Genomic DNA, 22,183 nt, shown 5'->3' with positions numbered 1-22,183 from the left:
TTCTCTTCAATCCCTCTATCCCCAACAATCAACAACTGGCCGAAGCTGTCAATGACAAATTCCAAGAAGTATGTGCCAAAGTTGATGGACTTCGCAAATGGCTTGAGGAGTCTCCAGGTCTGGACTCCTCAAGAGGGGGAAGTGAAAAAGAAGTCCACTCTGACCAATCAATCTCACAACATCAAACTCCCCCTTTTTCCACATAAAAAATCCCTACACCGTAACCTACACCGCAACATCAAACTCCCCCTATTCCTACTGGAAAAATTCCCACACCACAGCCTTCACCGCAACCATCCTATCACACTCCACCTCACAACTCCCCACCACACATTGAAATCACCCCGGAAAAACCAAAGACTCCCCCACATTTTAAAAACCTTGCGGAGTATATGTCATCTCCAAGCTCAACCGACTCCCATACCACCTCCCAAAGGAAAAGAGACTGGAAGGCAGCCAAACTTGCAGAAGAAGTCTGGAGACTATGTGGCTTCGACACTGTCATGGACGAATCCCTGATCAACTCTTGGGTCAATCCCCACCGAATGTTGCAGGATGACGATTACACTATCCACCTCACCTATGCAGAACCTCCTCCAGATAGATATTGGGATGTCCCAATCTCTCCCAATGCCAAATACTTCACTGTATTTGAGCAGTTCGACCGAAGCCTTCCCGGTGCTAAAAGACTGCCTATGGAATTTGAGAGACTTAGTTAATTATATGTTAAGCATGCCTCTCCCATAGAGCACATATGGTCCAATGACAGACCATCTGCAGTCATAAACTACAAGGTTCGAAAGTTCATGAAGGCAGAGTTCTTCCGGTATACCCTCACCCGAAGGGGACATGACTATGTTCGCTCCCAAGCGGACTTCCCCTACATGAATCCGGAAGAAGTTTTTCTCATCGCTAAGGTGTTTCAGAATAAGGCAGAGAAACACCCGAAGATGAAGATTACACTTGATAGGGCCAACAACTTCTTGAAAGAAATTGTCTATGATTTTGTCAAGATTGATGCGGACATCCATCCCATCATTTCCATGAAGATTGATCTACCACCGCTCGACCCCGCACCAATGCCCACCGAAGGCTTTGAAGACAGATCTTTAGGTGCAACCAACATCCCTGATCTTGGCATCATTTTCAAAAGGAAGACCAACAATGTCAAATATTTTATTCCTATAAATGCCATGCATCGGCTCACCAGGAAGCAGCTTGACATCTGCCGAATCGCAGTAGAAAAATCCAAATTCACTACCGCAGAGGTCAAGTTGAAATTTTGAGAAGAATCACCTGGTTGGAGAACGTCAGGAAGTTTTGGTGGATTTTGATCAAGTATCTTCATCTTGATAAATGATATGAACTTAAAGAGGTCACTTAGGGGGAAATTGTTGAATCATAAAAGTGACCATCTTGAACTTTTTGCTACCGCAGTCAGCACCGCACCCGCAGTTAAGTCTCTCTTACAAGCCACCGCAGTCGAAGCCAGACCAAACCACAATCTCTCTTTATTATTCAGTCTATTTTGTCTTATTTCAATTCTCTCTATTGTCCAATATGCCTTGCATGGCTACTCTTAGAGAGTAAATCTGATGTAACTTTTGAGTCTCTATAAATAGAGCTCATTCTCGTTGTAACAGATACGCATCTACCACTTTCTAATACACTTCTCTGGATTTATCTTTTTTTATCTCTTTCTTACTCGCTCATACTACTTACTCTTTCATAGCTGATTACAATCTCTCTTCGGAGCAAGTCTTTGTGACTTAATCACTAAGTTTGATCACCCTTATTAACTTGGTTTGAATGCATTCCTCGTTATGAATCAACTTATGTGTATAATTGATATAACAATTGTTGTCATTTTTATTTCTTTATTTTCCGCAACTAACTCTCTAGCCATCTAACTTAAATATTATTGTTGAGCTCTTAGATCCTTCGAGATTAACTATTCCGCATTATACTTGTTCTAACTTTTGTTCAAGTGTGTCTCAAAGTTTTTCTCTCAACATCTCATTTGTACCACCACCTTGCTTTGACCATTACTTCCATGGAGAATGGATCCAAAACATCAAAATGCTCTCAAGAGGCCTTGGATAATTACCGAGAGTTACATGACTGATGGTTATTTCAAGTTTAAAACCCATATTCCAGCTTTAGACATTTTGCTGAAATTTGTAATTTTCAAATAATCTTATTATTTAAGCATATTCAGTAGCTTAGTATAACACCAGTAAACACTCACATATATTGTTCCATACAATTTCATGAATAAAATCAGTAAATGATGAAAGTTATAGTCAGACTCAAAAGTCAAACATCTTTTGTTCATACCAATTCCCAACAAATTTTTGTAAACAAAAACTTGTTTATGATTTTAAGTTAGGGTAAATAGCACAAAAGACATTAAGTTTACACGAAAATTCTCATTTGACTATGTGTTGTTTTTATCTCAAATTTAACACTGTATTTTCATTTTTTTTACAATTGTGACCAGTTGACCAGTCAATCAAGTTACCGATGTAACATTATGATGTGTCAGTTTTGATGACGTGTCAAAATTGAATTTTTTTTCACATGAGACACTAAGTTTTTACCTTTTTTTTTACACTAAGTTGAATTTTTTCTTTCAATTTTGACACTCTATTTTTTGTCCAAATCGAACATTATTTTTCTCCAATTTAGTTCAATGTTCACCATTTTCCATTTAAAACCCTATAAATATTTTTTTAATACATTTTAAACCGTATAGATACTTTTTTTTCATTTAAAACCCATATTTTTGTATAAATACAAGGGTTTTTTTTTACATTCAAACCATAACTTTATGTATAAATATGTATTAGTTATATAAAAACCGTATTTTATATTAAATACACAACTTTAAAACGAGTTTGGAGATTTTGACGCGTGTAGTCGATCAAAGTAAGAGGTCAGGTTAATCTGTGAAATTTTTACATCTTATTCAAAACTTATGGTTAGTGTGATTCTCATAATATAACTGATGCATATTTCACAGGTTAGTAACCTGTGAAATTTTTACATCTTATTCAAAACTTATGATTAGTGTGATTCTCATAATATAACTGATGCATATTTATGCATAACATTATCTTTTGAAAGTAAAAAAAAAGACTTTGTATTTATATAAAATGTGGTTTTTAAACGAAAAAATGTATTTATATGATTAAAAATGTAATAAAAAATATATTTATGCGGTTTCAAATGAAAAATTATTAACATTGAACAAAATTGGAAAAAATGATGTTCAATTTGGAATAAAAAAAATAGAATGTCAAAATTGCAAAAATAAATAAATAAATAAACTTAATGTCAAAATCAGAAAAAAGTGAAAACTTAGTGTCTTTTGTGGGAAAAAATTTCAATTTTAACCCGTTCGCATGTCATGTTAACATGCCACGTCATTAAAACTGATATGTTATCATGTCACATCAACAACTTGATTGACACGTCGTCATATCACATCAACGGGTAACCTGATTGATCAGTCAAATTGTCAGAAATGTAAAAAAAAATTGGATAACCGAGTGTTAAATTTGATTAAAAAAAAAAGCACACTGTCAAATTAGACTTTTGGAGTAAACTTAATGTGTTTTATGCTATTTACCCTTTAAATTATCCAAAAACTGTTCCTTCACATATTATTAACATGACCATTTAAAAATTCATATCAAAGTTCCCACCAATTTCATCAAAACTTTCTACAGAAGTCGTTGTAATTTGACTTATTCAATTCCCACTCAAAACCCTGTGATGTTTCCTTCTCTACCCAATAGCTTCACAAAGTCTTCGCATGTGTTCCAATTGCTTTCTGGACATCAAATTCCAAATTGCAAGAAATGATTTAAATGTTAGGATCAATAGCAACACAAATACAATAATGATGCAAAAAAATGGGAAATAGAAGGGAATACAAGTTTTGCTTGTTAAGTACAATTTGCATGAAATCCACATCTGTTGCTCGGATTTTTTTGATTAAGTTCTTGATAAATTCTGACATTGTATTTGGATCTGTGAAGACATTGATGGTTTTAACTCAGTAAGACTCTAAATTTAACACAAACGGTGAATAAGCCACTCTATAAAACCAAGCTAAAACTATAACAGGGATTTTTCTTTTATGCAAGTACTAGTATTTTTTTAAAGTATAATTACTGAATTTTGCTAAGAGAATTAATTATTGTCACTGATTTTAAAATTCAAATCAAAATAAGATGATCAAATAGAAAGCAAAAAAAAGTACCTATCAGAATGGTTCTTTGTGAATTCCTAGGCCTTTGGAGCATCACAAAATCATATACCCTCCAAAAGAGCTATATATACTCCATATATAGTCCTGATTTTCTCTCTAGAAGAGCCCTTATGGATGTAGGGTAGACTCCATCATAAATAGAGACATAATAGACTGTTATTCACACATCTACAAAGAAGGTATCTTCGTACGAGACGGTTTGTATCTCGGATGTAAAACCACAGGATTCAAGAAGGCCTCTCGACCCTGAAATACGCAGACCTTTCATAAAACAAATGTCCTGTGGAAGATGACTTATGCATGTACCTTCTACCCCTAAACTTTCTAAACGTTTTATCTTACAGATGCTGATTGGAAAATCTCGTAAAAGCTTGCACATCCTTAGGGATAGTCTCTGTAAACATTCTAATCGGTCAAGATCCTCTGGTAATTTCTCAAGTAATGAACAATGAATCAGATTGAGCTGTTTCAAATCTTTCAACATACAAATAGAATCCGGAAGATGCTTGATCAATGAGGATGACAGATATAGCGTCTCTAAACATTCTAGTTGGCCAAGATCCTTTGGTAATGTCTTAAGTGAAGAACAATGAAGAGCGAGTGTTCTCAGATTTTTCAACATACAGATGCTATCTGGAAGATGTTCAATCTTTGCATGCAACAAATATAGCGTCTCTAAACATTCTAGTTGGCCAAGATCCTCGGGCAACTTCTCAAGAAAGGAACAATCACGAAGCTCAAGAAATACCAGATGTTTCAACATACAAATGCTATCAGGAAGATGTTTAATCTTTGTATCTGATAAAGTCAGATTTGTTAAACATTCTAATTGGCCAATATCCTCAGGTAACTTCTCAAGACTCCAACAATGTTTAAGTTGAAGAACTTCCAGATGTTTCAACATACAAATGCTATCAGGAAGATGTTTAATCTTTGTATCTGATAAAGTCAGATTTTTTAAACATTCTAATTGGCCAATATCCTCAGGTAACTTCTCAAGACTCCAACAATGTTTAAGTTGAAGAACTTCCAGATGTTTCAACATACAAATGCTATCCGGAAGATGTTTCATATTTGTCATAGAAAAACTTAGCTCTTCTAGACATTCTTCGTGGTCAAGTTCCTTGGGAGCCTCCGGATAGGCTTCGAGTTTAAGTTTAAGCTTTCTTAAACATCGTAACCCAAAAATGCTTTCTGAAAGTGTCTCAAGGTTAGTGCAGGCACACAGACCTTCATAAATAAGCTGCTTAAGATTTCTAGTCACACGGTCCTTGGGATCATCAATGTAAAAGCATTCAAACTGAAACTGCTGCAAAGTATTGTCCGGGTGAAGTGGACATCTTTCAAGGGACTTGGCAATCAGATGTGACTCAGCTGAAGGATCAATCTCAAGTGATTCATCCTTTCTACTAGAAGCAACATTCCTTTTGTCAAACATAAAATATGTAAACCCCAAACAGCCTCTTAAGTTCAAGTAGACAAGATTTTCTAGACATCCAATGGGAACATGAAGTTGTACCAAATTCTTACATTCTTTTAGATATAACTTCTTCAGATTTGGAGTCAACCCAAGGTCAAGGGTTTTCAACTTTGAATGACTAATGTTGAGGGATGTGAGCTTTTGACATTTATCGGCCATGTGAAGGTCTTCCAAATCATAACAGCTGTTAAGATCTAAATCCTCTAGATTCGGAGTCCACCCAATGTCTAGGGTCCTCAACTGTGAATTAGTGAGTGTCAAGGATCTGAGATTCAGACATTTACCAGGCATGTGAAGTTCTACCAAAGCATTGCAGTCTTTAAGATGTAAGAGCTCGAGGTTCACAGCTGGGCGAAGGTCGATTGTCTTCAACTTTGACTCACTGAGGTTGATGGACTTGAGATTTGGATATCCATTGAGCATGTGAAGTTGTACCAAGTGACGGCATCCTCTTAGAGACAACGCCTCGAGATTTGGACTAGACCCAAGATCAAGGGTCGTCAACTTTGAATAACTGAGGTCAAGAATCTTGAGCTTGTTAAGAACCTAACATAAACAAATGAACAAGATCAATATTGGTTTAATTACAAAGCAATGGATGTATGGCATCATGTAAAACAATCAATTAACCATAATTCTACCTTTCTTTCTCCCCCTTCCCAAAGTTGTTTGATATTGCTCCATTCCATCTTAAGTGTAACAAGATCATTAGCTTGAAATGTGTTGGGTAAAGACCAGAAAGGGTACCAGGACCACTGCAGATATTGTAAAGCATTTGGAAAGTATTGGCTGACATTATCATATTTCCTTTCTTCCGCAAAATTATTCTCAAATATGTGAAGAAATCTAAGTTCCTTCATCTTTCTAAGACCCTTCATAACCATTTCAAAATTGCCTCCCATTAACTGGAATTGTATGTATCTTGTTGCTTTAGTACCCTGTAATGCAAAAGCAGTCACCATGAAACTTGTGTCATAAGAAATGCATAATAGGCTAGTTTCATATAAATTACAAATAAACTTGACCTTACCAAGTCATTAGCCAATATATCTTTAATTTCATCATCAATCCACAATCGGCTGTGTTTCTCAGGCTTATCTGGGTGCAAACGACGAACAATATTTCTGCCCATTTCTTCAATATGGTCATGCATGTGCACAAACTCAAAAGGTTTTCTAGTAATAGTTATAAGAGATTTTTGCTCAAGAACTTTTAAACCATTTGTGGCATGAAATCCACAACTTTCAAGCGCTTCGATTGCCAACCTTTTCCACCACCCTTTCAGTAAGCATGCAACATTGAGGAATATTTCTTTGTAATCTTCCTCTAGATTGATGTAGCTTAATTCCAATTTCTGAAGAGTTTCCTTTAACGGAATTGTTTTCAATCTTTCTAGTGCATCTATCCATTCACTCTTATTTTTACCACAAAGAAATGAACCCAAAACTTTTATCGTTAAGGGAAGACCAGCAGCATACCGTACAACTTGTTCCGATAGCTCTTCATACCCTTGAATTGGAATATCTCCCCCAAATGCGTACCTACTGAAGAGCCCAATCGCTTCCTTATTTGATAACAGATTGACATCAAGAATCAACTTCACCCGGTGTGCCACGAGCACCTGCTCATCTCTTGTTGTAATGATAATTCTACTTCCCGACTTGAACCAATTAAGATCACCAGCTAACGCCTCAAGCTGGTCAATATGGTCCACATCATCTAGAACAAGAAGAGTCTTTTTATTACGCATCTTCTTCTTCATCATGATTTTCCCATCATGAACACTACTCACATTGATGCCTTGATCAAATAAGGCATCTTTAAGGACTTGATTTTGCAACGATTTCAAACCAGACAAAGAAGTATTTGAATTTTCCCTAACATTCTCAACAAAGCTTTTAGCTTCAAACCGAAAGGATATTTAATTTGATCAAAAACCGCTCTGGCCAAAGTTGTCTTCCCAGCACCTCCCATCCCCTTGATACCGATTACACGAACATCATCAGTACCAATTTCTAAAGATGATACAGCATCCTTTACCCTGGTCTCCATGCCTATTAGTTTTTCATCAGCATTGAAATCAATGGAACGTAACTGTAGTGAAATTTCTTCAATAATTTTTTGGATAAGTTTGGCTTCATGCCTATATATTAAAGAAGATTCAGTTAGTTTGCTCAAAATCCCACGTGAACTATAATAAAATATACATGAAATAATAACATAACCATACAACATGAGATGTCTTGGATGACTAACAAACAAAATGAAGGAATATTGCAGAGATATGATAATAGAATAGTGATAACCGTGCAGACTGGAAATTAAACTAATAGATATGCTCAAATAACTTCTTTTTTCCTTAGTGTTGAATTATGGAAGAAAAAAAACAGAGACCTCTTTTGTGAAATTATTAGAATATTGAAATTGGAAACTGAGTTGCAATGGACATTATTAGGAATTATTCGTAAGTCGTAAGTTTGGTTAAAATTGATAAGAAAAAAGGGGTCCCGGCAGGTCAAAATCGGGTCAGGTATAACAACCGGGTCCAAACTATATCGACCAAAATTGGATCTTGTGATCAAAATTAAAGATTAATTATACAAAGATATGATGATCGATGAAGGAAGGATTACCCATTTGCAGTGTTCTTCAACTCCCATCCAGCCAGATCTGCCGCTTCTTTTAGAACCTCTTTCCATTTCCCAGCAGCTTCATCATTTTCATGTTTAGCAAAAGCTTTTCCCACTGCCCCGCTTTGTTTCCGGACCTCTGTCGGTTCCACATCATAGAAGATGGGGTATGCAGTATGCTCACTCGTCTTGTGACACTCCATTATCATCACAAGCTCATCCAAGCACCAAGCTGAAGATGCATAGTTCTTGGAGAAAACAATGATATAGAATTTTGAGTCTTTAATGGAACTGATGAGCTCATCATTGATCCTTTTCCCTTTTCTAATTGCCTCATCATCCTTGTAAGTATAAATGCCTTGCTGCTGAAGAGCATTATAAAGATGATCGATGAAATTGGTGCGTGTGTCTTCACCTCTAAAACTCAAAAATACATCATATGTAAAGCTTTTCTGAATGGATGCAATCGAAGAAGAGGCCATTGAAGGTTAAGGCTTGAAGGATCTCCTATTTCAGATCTTTGTTGTGTAAAGTTTATGTGAAATTTGGAAGAGGTGACTAACCCTATCAAGAAGATTGGTTGTTTGATAATGCCAACGCTGGTGATTGAAAAAGTAGTATTGTGGAGAAGGAACTGGGAAGGCCACTTTTTTTTGAACTTTATAAGTGTTCTTAAAAAAAACCCACCGTTCTTAAATTTAAAAAAAAATGTCATTTCATTCGAACAAAAACAAAAGCTATAATGATTATGTTTGCTTTTAATAAATTAGTAAAAAAAAAAAAGTATAATGGATATAATAATTTTGTTTATTTTATTTTTTCATTTTAAGATAAATTAAATTAAAATTTTTATTATTAGCTATTGATGAGTGGGAAATCAAATCCCCGTTTCATATGAAATCAATTACACATTTTATATAATAAAATAAAGATGAGTGGGAAATTTTTATGAGAAGGTTTAGATTACGTTTGTAAATTTTTAAAATCATGGTGGGCGTTCAACAAAGACTTCGTTTATACATGTTGGTTAAAGTTTTCTCAATGAATTGGAAGAAAAAAAATAAAAGTAGGGGTGTTATGGGTATTCCAAATTTTTTTATGAGTATTTTACATATTGTTAAAGTTATACCAATACAAATTCCAATAAATAATTATAAAGGGGTATATACAAAATTCTTCTGATATAAAAATGCAAAACTTATATAATTAACTATAAAAATTAGATGTGATACCTTATTGGTGGAGATTTCAGATATATCTTCATTTTCATAACTTTTACTTGGATTTTCATCCTAAACAAAACATATATAATTAACTATGCTTAAACAAAATATCGTGATATGTTGAGAGTAAAATATACCTCATCATTTGAATTTCTAAATGACCGGAAATTTTCTCTCCAACTTGTCGTGAAGAAAGATTAAAAGAAGTCCACTATTCTCTTCCTGCTTTACCATCTAGAGAGCCTAGTACGTAGTCTAGAAACAAAAGTTTAAATATGTAAGAATATCAATTCGTTCATATCATAATATATAAGAATATGTCATCTAAAAAAGAGAATGAAACTATGTATATTTACTCTTTGATATAGATATTATTTCAAAGTAGTTTGTCTCTTATAATCACCGAAGGAATCAAATCTACCAAAATAAATCCCCTCTCGTGGGCTTGAGGGCTGGGGTTTCACAGCGGGACATGCTGCTTTAAAAGCAGCCACATGCAAAATCACAAAACATGAGAGATCGTGCCTGGAAAATCAACACGTGTTCATACCATTTGTATTTGATACGTTTGGTTTCCTCGCACTGGATGCGGTAGAGCTTCTTAAAAGAGTACAATGAATCATGCATAGTAATGTTATATCCCCTAGATTTTCGGATGTAGTTTTTAAAAGAACTAGATTATAACCCGCGTTAAACGCGGGAAACACATATCACTTGTAGTAAGGAGCACCCAAGATTTATATTGGTTCTATTCGGTGTTGTTTTAATACAAGTTTTTTACTCTTTCATTTGTTTAACCCCCATCCATCTATTGAACCTCCTTTGCATCCTCACTCAAGATGCAAAAGCACTAAATATTAGTGTTTATTTGCGACACCAGAAAAATAACATAAACAGTTAAGAAGGTATACAATTGACAAAGTAAAATAACCTAAACAATAGAATGTACATCAATAATTTTGAAAATGGAAAAAATGAAGTTAGTGTCCATCTAAAAAATCACTACATGAATGGTCAGGTTACTAATTATAATCTTCCTAAATTCAAAAAGAAAGAAAGTAAGTTGCCATTAACATGCATATTAATTCAAAAGTAGCAATAAGATCACCCCCACCCCACAAAAAAAAAACCTCAACCATAGTAACATACACATTAAAACATTAACATAAGCACACCATGTTTAATAAAAGGGAAGAAAATGACATTATTTAAAAGAAAAAATACGTATCGACAATCATGTTTTAACTTTTTAGCATATTTAGAATACGGTTAAAATAATCAATTTCAACATTTTCAACAACTTAGAGTTAAATTGCTAAACAAATTCCATTTTCCTTCTAATAGCATCATACTTTTAAAGTACATTGTTAGAATTGGGTAAAACAATGTCATTTTATTCAAAGTATAATTGTTATTTTAAGATTATCTTACAAAATTAAAAAAATAATAATAATAAAATAAAAAAAAAAACTTATTTTTGTTTTATAGCAAGAAACAGTAAAATTCGATGTATTTTTTTTCAAAACAATAGCAACATGAACCATTCACATCAATTATAAGTTTATAACAATGAATTTTCAAAGTATTCCGGGTCATGCTAAGTGGGATTCATCACAGAGATATAGCTAAAGAAGAAAGTGGTATAATAACATATGATGCCATAATAAAGAAAAAATGAAAGTACAATTAGTATAAAAGAAAATGGTAAAATTGTCATTAACCATAATTAAGACTATTCAAGGAAAGAACATTTGTTCATTTGATACAATATATCATCGGATGACTGTGTCATGAAATCTAGTACCTCATGATTCCTAAAAGTAAAAACAGAAAGAAGCAAATCTCATGGCCACAAACTCTACAAATATATCAACACCATCTTTAATAGTCATCACTTTCTTCCCGTTGCGATCTTTTACATCCTCTACACAACACAAGAAAATACACATTCACCATCTTTAATCATTACATTTTACTTACTACTCTTGAAATGTAAAACATTTTTATATTGAAATATATGTATAATGAGGGTATTTTAGTCGACATGAAATTAAATAATATTGAATTGAAATGTAGGCTTAAATTTAATTACATCCATTTGGCAACCAAAAACGCATGAAATTCCACCTACCCTTAGAAATGTTGAAATCCATCCTCTATGAAAATCGTAGCGGTGACATAACTGAATTCTATCGATTTGGCAACAAAAACCAACCATGAAATGGAATCCATCATTCCCATTCCATTGGATTATGCCGGTAATCAACGAACCAAACATGTGCATGCCTGATCCAAGACAAAAAAGTAACATCTTAAAACAAATTATAACATCTCTCCAAATACCACATAACAATTAGTAATATCGACCCATATACCTAATATCTACAACAATTTAGTCATAGTAGAACGGTGTAAATGCATAATCCTTAAATAATCATATTGCTTGCACATCTGGTAAAAAGAGTAGAAATGAAAGCATATTGCTTAAGTAATTACATGCAAAGTCACCATGTATAACATGAGTTCATACTGATTTGTATTACCATTTGAATCCCTACTGAGTACTATACAGAAGATTTTATGTCAAAGTTGGAACCACCAACTATAAGGCTCATTTCCTCTTATATTTGTATGAATTTTGACCCATTTCAAGTGTTCCCTAGTGTGATTATAAAAACATAGTAAAAGAAGAGACTTTTACTACCTGAGATAAAATAAATGTAAAAGTCTTTGGGATTACAACAATTGCTTTGAAGTTGTCTGGAGCAACGTTTGGACTTTTGTCATGCTTCTTTTTTAATGATGTTGCCTGCTAGTCCTACTTGTGGAATACAACGACCTACAATTAAACCGAAATCATGATTAGATAAAATAAGAAAAATATTGATTTTAAGAAATTTACAAAGGATAATTCTACAGTGTTTTTTGAGTTTCCAAGAAGCTCATTATAAACAAAAATAGTCAAAGAAGTCATGGATTAAAAATTCGAATATATACTGCCTTTTATAAAATTATCTTTCTTATTTTCAACTTTAAGTTAATTTACATGTCAAAGTGAGACAATAGTAATATAACAAATATAAAAGAAACAAATATCACTCCAGTTTAAGTTAATTAACCTATATATTACGTATAATTAAGGTATGGAAATCAATAATTCTATCATAGAATACAAACCTGTTCTTGGTTCTTACATGCAGGTTTTCCGATTTTCCTTGAAATCAAATCGAAAACCGAAGGACCGAAATTCATTATATTAAAGAACCATCATCGGACCTACTAACGGTATGTGGTTTGGTTCGTCCCCGGTCCAGGATTGATTCTGAGTGCTTAATGCTTCATATTGTAAACACTTTTATTACCTTCTTGCTTTTCCATCACCAACCCAACAATGGACCACATGTTGGCCAATATAAACCCACAGAATATGATTGAACCCAAAATCATCCAAGCAAAAAGAAAATTAAATTATAGTAATTTAATATAAAAATATGATACTACATGGAATTAATATCATTTGTAACACCGTAAATTTCAAAACAATTTTTCGCAATTTATAAAAGCATAATTCATTTAATTTTTATAAAAACATCAATGTTTGAAACTCAAATCCATGACATATAATAATCCCAAGATCTCATAGCATAAAAATCACGTGTGTGTACTGACCAAGCCGGCGCCTTCCCACGGTCATCACTAGTACCTGAAACAAATAACACAAAACACTGTAAGCACAAAGCTTAGTGAGTTTCCCAAAATACCATACATAACACATATTAGCCACTCGAGGCTATAACTCTGTGGGTCCGTGCACCCAAACTCTGTGAACCCTCAGGTTCTAACTCTAATAACATGCATAATATAAATCACATAGAAATAATGCAGTGCAACACATAACATACATAGCATACAAATACTCTATCACATAACTCTAGTTACCTACTCAAGGTAAAGTATAGTGAGAAGACTCACCTCGCATATCTTGGTAATTCGCAAATCCCTGAAATCACTCTCCCGAGCTATAGTCCTCCTATAACACAATATATCTCTAATTAACACTTTCACAACTAATGAAACGCCCCAAAAATACGACCCAAAAATTTCATTTTTTTAATATAACCAAAAACCATAATCTGAGTGTCATGTCATAAAAACCATACGTGATGTATCCCAAACATAATAAAAACACTGTGCGGAAAACTGTATCATATCCATGTCATATCAAAATCAAAAACTAAATCAACTCCCAGGATAAAAGCTGAAGCTGTGGTGTGTGCGATGCCATCATCCCGAGCTCTTCCCTCTGCTAGCGGAAGTACTTGAAACCCAAAACTGAAACTGTAAGCACGAAGCTTAGTGAGCTCCCCCAAATTACCACATACCATACAGTAACATATCAAGCACATACTGGGGCCTCGCCCCCTCCATCGGACCGAAGTCCGAAGCTGACTAACTGGGACCTTGTCCCCTACATCGAACCGAAGTCCGAAGCTGACATCGGACCGAAGTCCGAAGCTGACATCGGACCGAAGTCCAAAGCTGACTGGGACCTTGTCCCCTACATCAAACCGAAGTCCGAAGCAGACTGATCATAGCATAAACATATCACTAACATGAACACACATAATCCTGTCTGAGCCACGAAGGCATCAAACATACTAACTACTGCATCGAATCAAAATCCGGATACTACTGCTAGCTAAACGGGCCGACATTGTGGCCTTAGACCCGTTCCTACTGAAAGGAAACTCACCTCGTGAACTGGCTGCTGAGTGAATAGCTCTGAGGGCTAACTGCTGCTGCTCCGGTATCTCCCCGGCTACAAGTCCATAAGCACATTCAATCAAATACTAAACACTGCACTGGGTAAAATGACTCTTTTACCCTTGGTCAAAGTCAACTCTCAGTCAAGGTCAACTCTCGGTCAAAGTCAACCCACAGTTGACCTGACTCGCCGAGTTGGGCCGCCAACTCGTCGAGTCCTTATTCTCACTCCTCGACTCTACTCGCTGCTACTCGTCGAGTATGGCATCGACTCGACGGGTACTCTCCCCATCCAAGAATTCAGACAATCTTCATCCGACTCGCCGAGTCCTATGAACAACTCGACGAGTTGTTCTTGAGCTTAAGAAGATTGCCTTGGACTCGCCGAGTTGTATGAACAACTCGCCGAGTCCCCCCATTACTGAGTCTACCCTCAAACTTGCTGAGTCCACTCCACTACTCACTGGTCCCACTCGACACCGCTCAAAAAGGAAGAAATCGGGGACTCGCGACTCGACTCGCTGAGTCGTTCTTCCGACTCGCCGAGTCACCGCCATGCAACTATTCTACACTCGATTCTGCTCGAATCCAATACATACAAATGATAAATCTGAGTCCAATAAGCTAATTTACCACGTAAAGTTTCCAACTTTACGTGTACAAACACATGAACAAGGGAATAAAGGCTAAAAGATGCTTAAAAGGGGTAGATCTAGGGTTAAAATGCAAAATAGCTCCATAAAGGCAATAGATCTGGGCTCTACAACTCCTAAATGAACAGATCTAAGGATATCTCGGCATAATAGAGCTTCCATATCAACATAAGGCTTGAGAAAAGCACCAACAAGATCTAGAAAGGGTTTTAAAGCATAAAAGGGAAGGAAATCTGAAGAATACCTCAAAGAGCTCCTGCTTTCCCTTGAATCCCTGCTCTGCAATCCTTCTCCTTGCTCCTTTCTTCTTCTCCTTCTTCAAGCCTTCACAATTGCACACAAAATCACTTAGAATCACTCAAGAACGAATTAGGGTTTTCTCACAGCTTTTGAGGGTGAAGGAGGGGAGATTGGGGGCTATAAGGTGGCTTAAATAGTGGGCAACCCAGGGATTTAGGGTTTCTCCCAGACGGACAGACTCGCCGAGTCGCCAGCTAACACGTGCTCGAAATCCCGACCCTACTCGGCGAGTCAGGCTATGAACTCGTCGAGTCCCTCTTGCAAAAATTCAAAATAAATACCAAGGAATTATCATACCGGAGACGGGTCGTTACAACTAAGGTTGACTAACTCTATCACGTCAACATAGCTCAACTCTGGTCAATGGTCAACGGTCAATCTTTGATCGGACTCGGCGAGTACACTCGAGCGACTCGGCGAGTCTATGCGTGTCCACGGACTCCCTTGGATCCTCTCTCGACACGTCGAGTATTTTCCTAACTCGACGGGTTCCACCTGGCATGAGTTGCGGGGCCACCGCGACTCAACTCGCCGAGTCTTAAGAACAACTCGGCGAGTTCCTATTTGAGTCAGTCCACCCGTCATCCCACTCTGACTCCCCCTGACTCACTGAGTCAATCCCTTAACTCGGCAAGACCACTCGCTGAGTGGTTCTGGGCAATCTTCATGCTACTCGCCGAGTCTGTTCTTCAGACTCGGCGAGTCCATGCCATGCATCAACTCAAACTCACTTCTGAGGTCAGATCCGTTCCATACAATCATAGATCTGGCCTTCCCAAGCATGATAATCACGTAAAGTCCAAACCTTGGGGCTTAAATAACAACTATTTGCTCATAAATGATGTTTTAGCCCCATGTCTCATAACCCTAGGTCAATACCCTCATGAACCCTCAAAAAGCTTAAGGAATACAGCTCTTCTGGACCTCTATGGGTCTCATCTCAAGCCTCATCACAAATAGGGACGAAATGGACATCAAATCTAACCAACAAAGGGGTCAAGAAACCCTAAACCCCCATGTTTAACATAATAACAGAGAAGGAAACCAAGATATACCTCCAAGATGATGTTCTGAACTCCAAAATCGAAGGATGTCCACTCCACTTGCCTCCTCTAAGCTGAAAACTCCTTAGCCTTGCCAAACCAAGCTTCAAATGTCAACAATGGCCTCTTATCTCTCCTAAAACGCTCAAATCTCTTTAGGGTCTCTCTCTAGGAGTTGGTGGCCGCAAATGACGGCCATAAGCCCCCTTAAATAGGTCTCAAACCCTGGAAATTAGGGTTTCATTAAACAGCGTGGACTCGTCGAGTCCACTCTTGGAGTCGCCGAGTCCGGACGCGAACCCGTGTCCATATCCGCGATCATACTCGGCGAGTTTGGGCTCCAACTCGCCTAGTCTCCTCACAAAAGCCAAAAAGAACACAATTAACTAATACCTGGGAATCCGAACTGTTACAATTCTCCCCCACTAGAACTAGACTTCGCCCTCGAAGTCTCGCTCTACAAATAACTCCGGATGCTGCTCACGCATCTCACGCTCCGGTTCCCAAGTCATTTCAGACCCCTTCCGATGTTGCCACTGAACCAAAACCAAGGGTATCTCCTTGTTCCTCAGAACCTTGACCTTCCGATCTCTGATTGCCACTGGTCTCTCAGCATAATTCAGGCTCGCATCCACTGCTGACTCATCGGCTATGCACTTTTGCAATTACGACACATGGAAAGTGTCGTGAATCTGTCCCAACTCTGCTGGCAAATCCAAACGATAGGCTACCCTGCCTACCCTCGCGACTACCCGGAATGGACCAATATATCGGGGCCCCAATTTGCCCCTCTTCCTGAATCGAATCACTCATTTCCAAGGAGAGACCTTCAGGAGCACCAAGTCGCCGACCTGAAACTCAAGCTCTGACCGGCGTCTGTCCGCATAACTCTTCTGGCGACTCTGAGCGGTCAACAACCTCTGTCTGACCTGCTGGATCTACTCTGCCGTCTGAATCACGATCTCTGTATTGCCCATCACACGCTGTCTAACCTCTCCCCAGCAAATGGGGGTCCGACACCTCCTCCCATACAACAGCTCAAAGGGCGGCATACCAATGCTCGAATGATGGTTGTTGTTGTAGGAAAACTCTGACAAGGGCAAGTACGTATCCCAACTTCCCCTGAAATCCAACACACATGCCCGAAGCATATCCTTGAGCACCTGAATCGTCCGCTCACTCTGTTCGTCTGTCTGGGGGTAATATGCAGTACTAAAATGCAGTCTAGTACCCAACTCCTCGTGAAACTTCTTCCAGAATCTAGAAGTGAAACGCACATCACGGTCTGAAACGATCAAGATCGGCACTCCGTGCCGTGACACCACTTCCTTCACATATACCTCTGCCAATTTCTCAGCTGAAGAACTCTCGCTGATAGCAAGGAAGTGAACGCTCTTCGTCAACCTGTTCACAATCACCCAAATTGCATCGACTCCCCTGGCAGTCCTTAGCAATTTGGTGATAAAATCCATGGTGATTTGTTCCCACTTCCACTCGGGAACCTCCAACGGCTGCAACTTACCATGCGGTCTCTGGTGCTCGGCCTTAACCCTACGGCAAGTCAAGCACCTCTCAACAAACCACGCAACATCCCTCTTCATACAGGGCCACCAATACTCTTTCCTCAGGTCCAAATACATCTTAGTGGCTCCAGGATGAATCGAGAATTTCGACCGCTGAGCCTCTTCCATCAAAATGGTATGCGTTCCTCCCACAAACGGCACCCAGACACGCCCCTGGAATGTCATAAGTCCCCGACCATCGGTAACAAACTCTGAAATCAATCCAACAACTCGCTCTTTCTTCTGCATCTCAGGCTGCACAGCCTCGGCCTGTGCCCCACGAATGGCGTCCAACACTGGAGCTATCACGGTCAACCTCAAACATACATCCCGCAGTGGGGTGCTCTCCGCCCTGCGGCTCAGTGCATCGGCTACAACATTAGCCTTGCCTGGGTGGTACAGGATCTCACAATCATAATCCTTGACCACATCCAACCATCTCCTCTGACGCATGTTTAGGTTGGGCTGATCCATCAAATACTTCAAACTCTTATGGTTCGTGTATATCGTACACCGAACCCCATACAGATAGTGACGCCAAAATTTGAGGGCGAACACCACTGCCCCCAGTCCCAAAATCGATGCATCACAGAAGACAACAAAGTCCTCCATCCCTTCCAGGAGGGCCAACACTGGGGCTTCGCATAGCCTTTGGCGAAGCGTCTCAAAGGAGGCCTGCTGCTCGGGACCCCATGAAAAAGCGACACCCTTTCAGGTCAACCTGGTGAGTGGCACTGCGATCTTGGAGAAGTCCCTGATAAATCTCCGATAATAACCCGCCAACCCTAAGAAACTCCTGATCTCGGAGGGTGACCTCGGCACTTCCCAACTCATCACTGCCTCGACTTTGGCCAGGTCGACCAATATCACAATCATAATCCTTGACCACATCCAACCATCTCCTCTGACGCATGTTTAGGTTGGGCTGATCCATCAAATACTTCAAACTCTTATGGTTCGTGTATATCGTACACCGAACCCCATACAGATAGTGACGCCAAAATTTGAGGGCGAACACCACTGCCCCCAGTCCCAAAATCGATGCATCACAGAAGACAACAAAGTCCTCCATCCCTTCCAGGAGGGCCAACACTGGGGCTTCGCATAGCCTTTGGCGAAGCGTCTCAAAGGAGGCCTGCTGCTCGGGACCCCATGAAAAAGCGACACCCTTTCAGGTCAACCTGGTGAGTGGCACTGCGATCTTGGAGAAGTCCCTGATAAATCTCCGATAATAACCCGCCAACCCTAAGAAACTCCTGATCTCGGAGGGTGACCTCGGCACTTCCCAACTCATCACTGCCTCGACTTTGGCCGGGTCGACCAATATCCCTTTCTGATTAACGAGATATCCTAGGAACTGGACCTCTCATAACCAGAAATCACACTTGGAGAATTTGGCATAAAGCCTCTCCGATCTCAGAACTCCGAGGATCTCCCGCAAATGCTCCTCATGCTGCTCTCCAGATCTCGAATATACCAAAATGTCGTCGATGAATACAATCACCGACCGATCCAACATCAGCCTGCACACTCGGTTCATGAGATCCATGAACACTACGGGGGCATTGGTGAGCCCGAAAGGCATCACCACAAACTCGTAATGCCCATAACGCGTCCTAAATGTTGTCTTCTAGACGTCCTTATCTCAAAACCTCACCTGATGATATCCAGACCTCAAATCAATCTTGGAGAACCAAGATGCTCCCTGTAACCGGTCGAACAAATCATCGATCCTTGGCAACGGATAACGGTTCTTGACCGTCAGCTTGTTCAACTCCCGGTAATCAATGCACATCCGGTGTGAACCATCCTTCTTCTTGACAAAAAGGATAGGCGCTCCCCATGGCGAGTTGCTCGGCCGAATAAACCCCTTTCCCAACAGCTCCTGAAGCTGCGAGGATAACTCTTGCATCTCTGGAGGTGCAAGGCGATAAGGCACCTTGGCGATAGGCGCGGCTCCCGGAACCAAATCGATACTGAACTCCACTTGCCTCACGGGAGGCTCACCAGGCAACTCCTCTGGAAATACATCCGGAAACTCGCGCACTATTGGAACCTCCTCAACTGACCTCGGCCTCTCTGAATCAACCCTCGAGTCCATCACATATGCCACAAAACCCTTACAACCCTGCTGTAGACACTGCCTCGCCCTAGCGGCCGAACAAAACGCTGACCCAGAACGGGTACCCTCATCGTACACTGTAAGAACTCCCCCACTAGGGTCTCGTATAGTCACCGACTGTTGCTCGCAATAGATAACTGCACTGAATCTGCTCAACCAGTCCATGCCCACAATGACACAGACATCGCCCATTACAATAGGAACCAGATCAATCGGGAACTCGACTCCGAAGATCTCGAATACGCACTCGCGGATTACCTCCGTGGCATATATCACTCTCTCGTCAGCTATGGAAACTCTCAGAGGACAACTCAACGCCTCACAACTAAGACTGATATGCTGACTAAAAGCCAAAGACACAAAAGACAGACTCGCAACCGAGTCAAATAACACCAAGGCAGGTACAGAATTCACAAGAAAAGTACCTACGCATAACATAATATAAGCATGATATCTCAATATCAAAATAAATACACGAAAGAATACATACCAGCCACGACATCGGGCGATGCGCGGACCTCCTCCGCGGTCAACTGAAAAGCTCTCCCTCGTGCTCTCGGCGCCTCGGTCTTCACTGGCCGACTTTCGGTAGCTCTGATGGCGGCAGGGGCAGATCCCTGAGCTGATCCTCGCAATTGCGGACACTCTGCCTTCCGGTGTTCGGTCTGGTTGCAGTGAAAACACACTGCAAACCCCTTGGGGCAGTCCATGGCCATGTGCCCCTCCTTGCCACACTTGTAGCAAGATCCAGCCCTGCAAACTCCATCATGACCATTGCCACACTTCCCACAAGTGCGGCCCTTCTGGCTCCCCGATTTGGGATCAGCAGGCCTGGCCCGCTTGGCTGTCGGCTGAGATTGTGCCGGTCGCCGATCCCTCCCCTGAGACTCCGCCTCCTCCCTAGCCTGAGTCTCCAGCTCAATCTCCCTCTTCCGGGCATTTTCCTGAAGCTCGGAAAATGTCCGGTACGAGGAGTTCGCCACGAACTCCCGGATGTCTTGTCTCAAAATACTCAAATATTGGCTCATATGTGCCTGCTCAGTAGACACGTGCTCAGGGCAGAACATCGTCCTCTCGTGGAACATCTTGGTAATCACCGTAACAGACTCAGTACCCTGCTTGAGGGTCAGAAACTCCTGGGCCAAACGCTCCCTCTCCACCTGGGGAACGTACTCGTCTCGGAACATGGCAGTGAACCTCTCCCAGGTCACTGCCGTAAGCTCAGCAGGCGTAAAGTGTGCCGTCACAAGCTTCCACCAATCCTTCGCTCCCAAGCGAAGCTGGTTTAACGCAAACCAAACTCTCAGAGCTCAGGAGATGAGCAAGTGAAGAAGCACCCATCTATGTCTGAAATCCATCTCATAGCCGCCACCGGGTCCTGTGTCCCATCAAACTCTGGTGGCTTCGTGTTGCTGAACTCCCTGAATAACAACGAGTCACCACCCTGCGGCCTCGTGGCAGCAATAGCTACTGTGGCTGCCGCAACAGCAGCCTCAGAAAGAGCGGCGTAACGCTCGTCAAAAGTCTCAATCAACGTGGTCTTAATAGACCCAAACACCTCCGGTATCTCTGCCCTGATGGCCGCAGCCACCTCCTCATGGATGATATGGTGGATCTCCTCATCACTGGTCCCACTGCTCTCTGGCGCTTTACGTGTCCTCACCATGATCTCCCACTGAAAAACAACATACGATACATCAGAGACCTCCTCGGGTATAACCACACTCGATAACTCCACCCTACTTACTCCTTAGTGCCCTAAGGATTCTTACTTGGTCTGTACACCAATCCGGTACCTCCAGTAGTACGGGCCCAATACTACCGTCAATACCGCATCGGCATTCATTCCAAGTCCTCCTCCTTGAGCCCCAAAACCCAAGTACTCTACCCTCTCTCTATCATGTGCTACTCACTAGCAAATCCCTCATAAGCATCTCACTGCTATCCATGTCACTCTCTAGCATCCCTAGCAGCAAAACCCCTAGACTAAGGCATCATAATTCATTTAATTTTTATAAAAACATCAAGGTTTGAAGCTCAAATCCATAACATATAATAATCTCAAGATCTCATAGCATAAAAATCCCGTGTGTGTACTGATCAAGCCGGCGCCTTCCCACAGTCATCACT

At 39.9% G+C, this 22,183-nt stretch overlaps 1 pseudogene across 1 annotated transcript; it reads right to left on the bottom strand.

Moving 5' to 3' along the window:
- Positions 1 to 3,603: 3,603 nt before the first annotated feature.
- LOC145073747 (TMV resistance protein N-like) lies at positions 3,604 to 8,982 on the bottom strand (annotated as a pseudogene). Its single transcript, XR_013691523.1, has 6 exons — positions 8,390 to 8,982; positions 6,787 to 7,899; positions 6,398 to 6,694; positions 4,268 to 6,302; positions 3,939 to 4,035; positions 3,604 to 3,835 (listed from the first exon to the last, which is right to left on the bottom strand). The product of XR_013691523.1 is annotated as a TMV resistance protein N-like (transcript).
- Between the last annotated feature and the right edge of the window lie 13,201 nt (positions 8,983 to 22,183).

The sequence above is a fragment of the Lactuca serriola genome, chromosome 9 (genome assembly GCF_051521515.1).
Source record: "Lactuca serriola cultivar US96UC23 chromosome 9, Lser_US96UC23_V15, whole genome shotgun sequence".
NCBI lineage: Eukaryota > Viridiplantae > Streptophyta > Magnoliopsida > Asterales > Asteraceae > Lactuca > Lactuca serriola.
The sequence above is the reverse complement of the archived record's forward strand: the minus strand, read 5'-3'. Positions and strand labels throughout refer to the sequence as shown.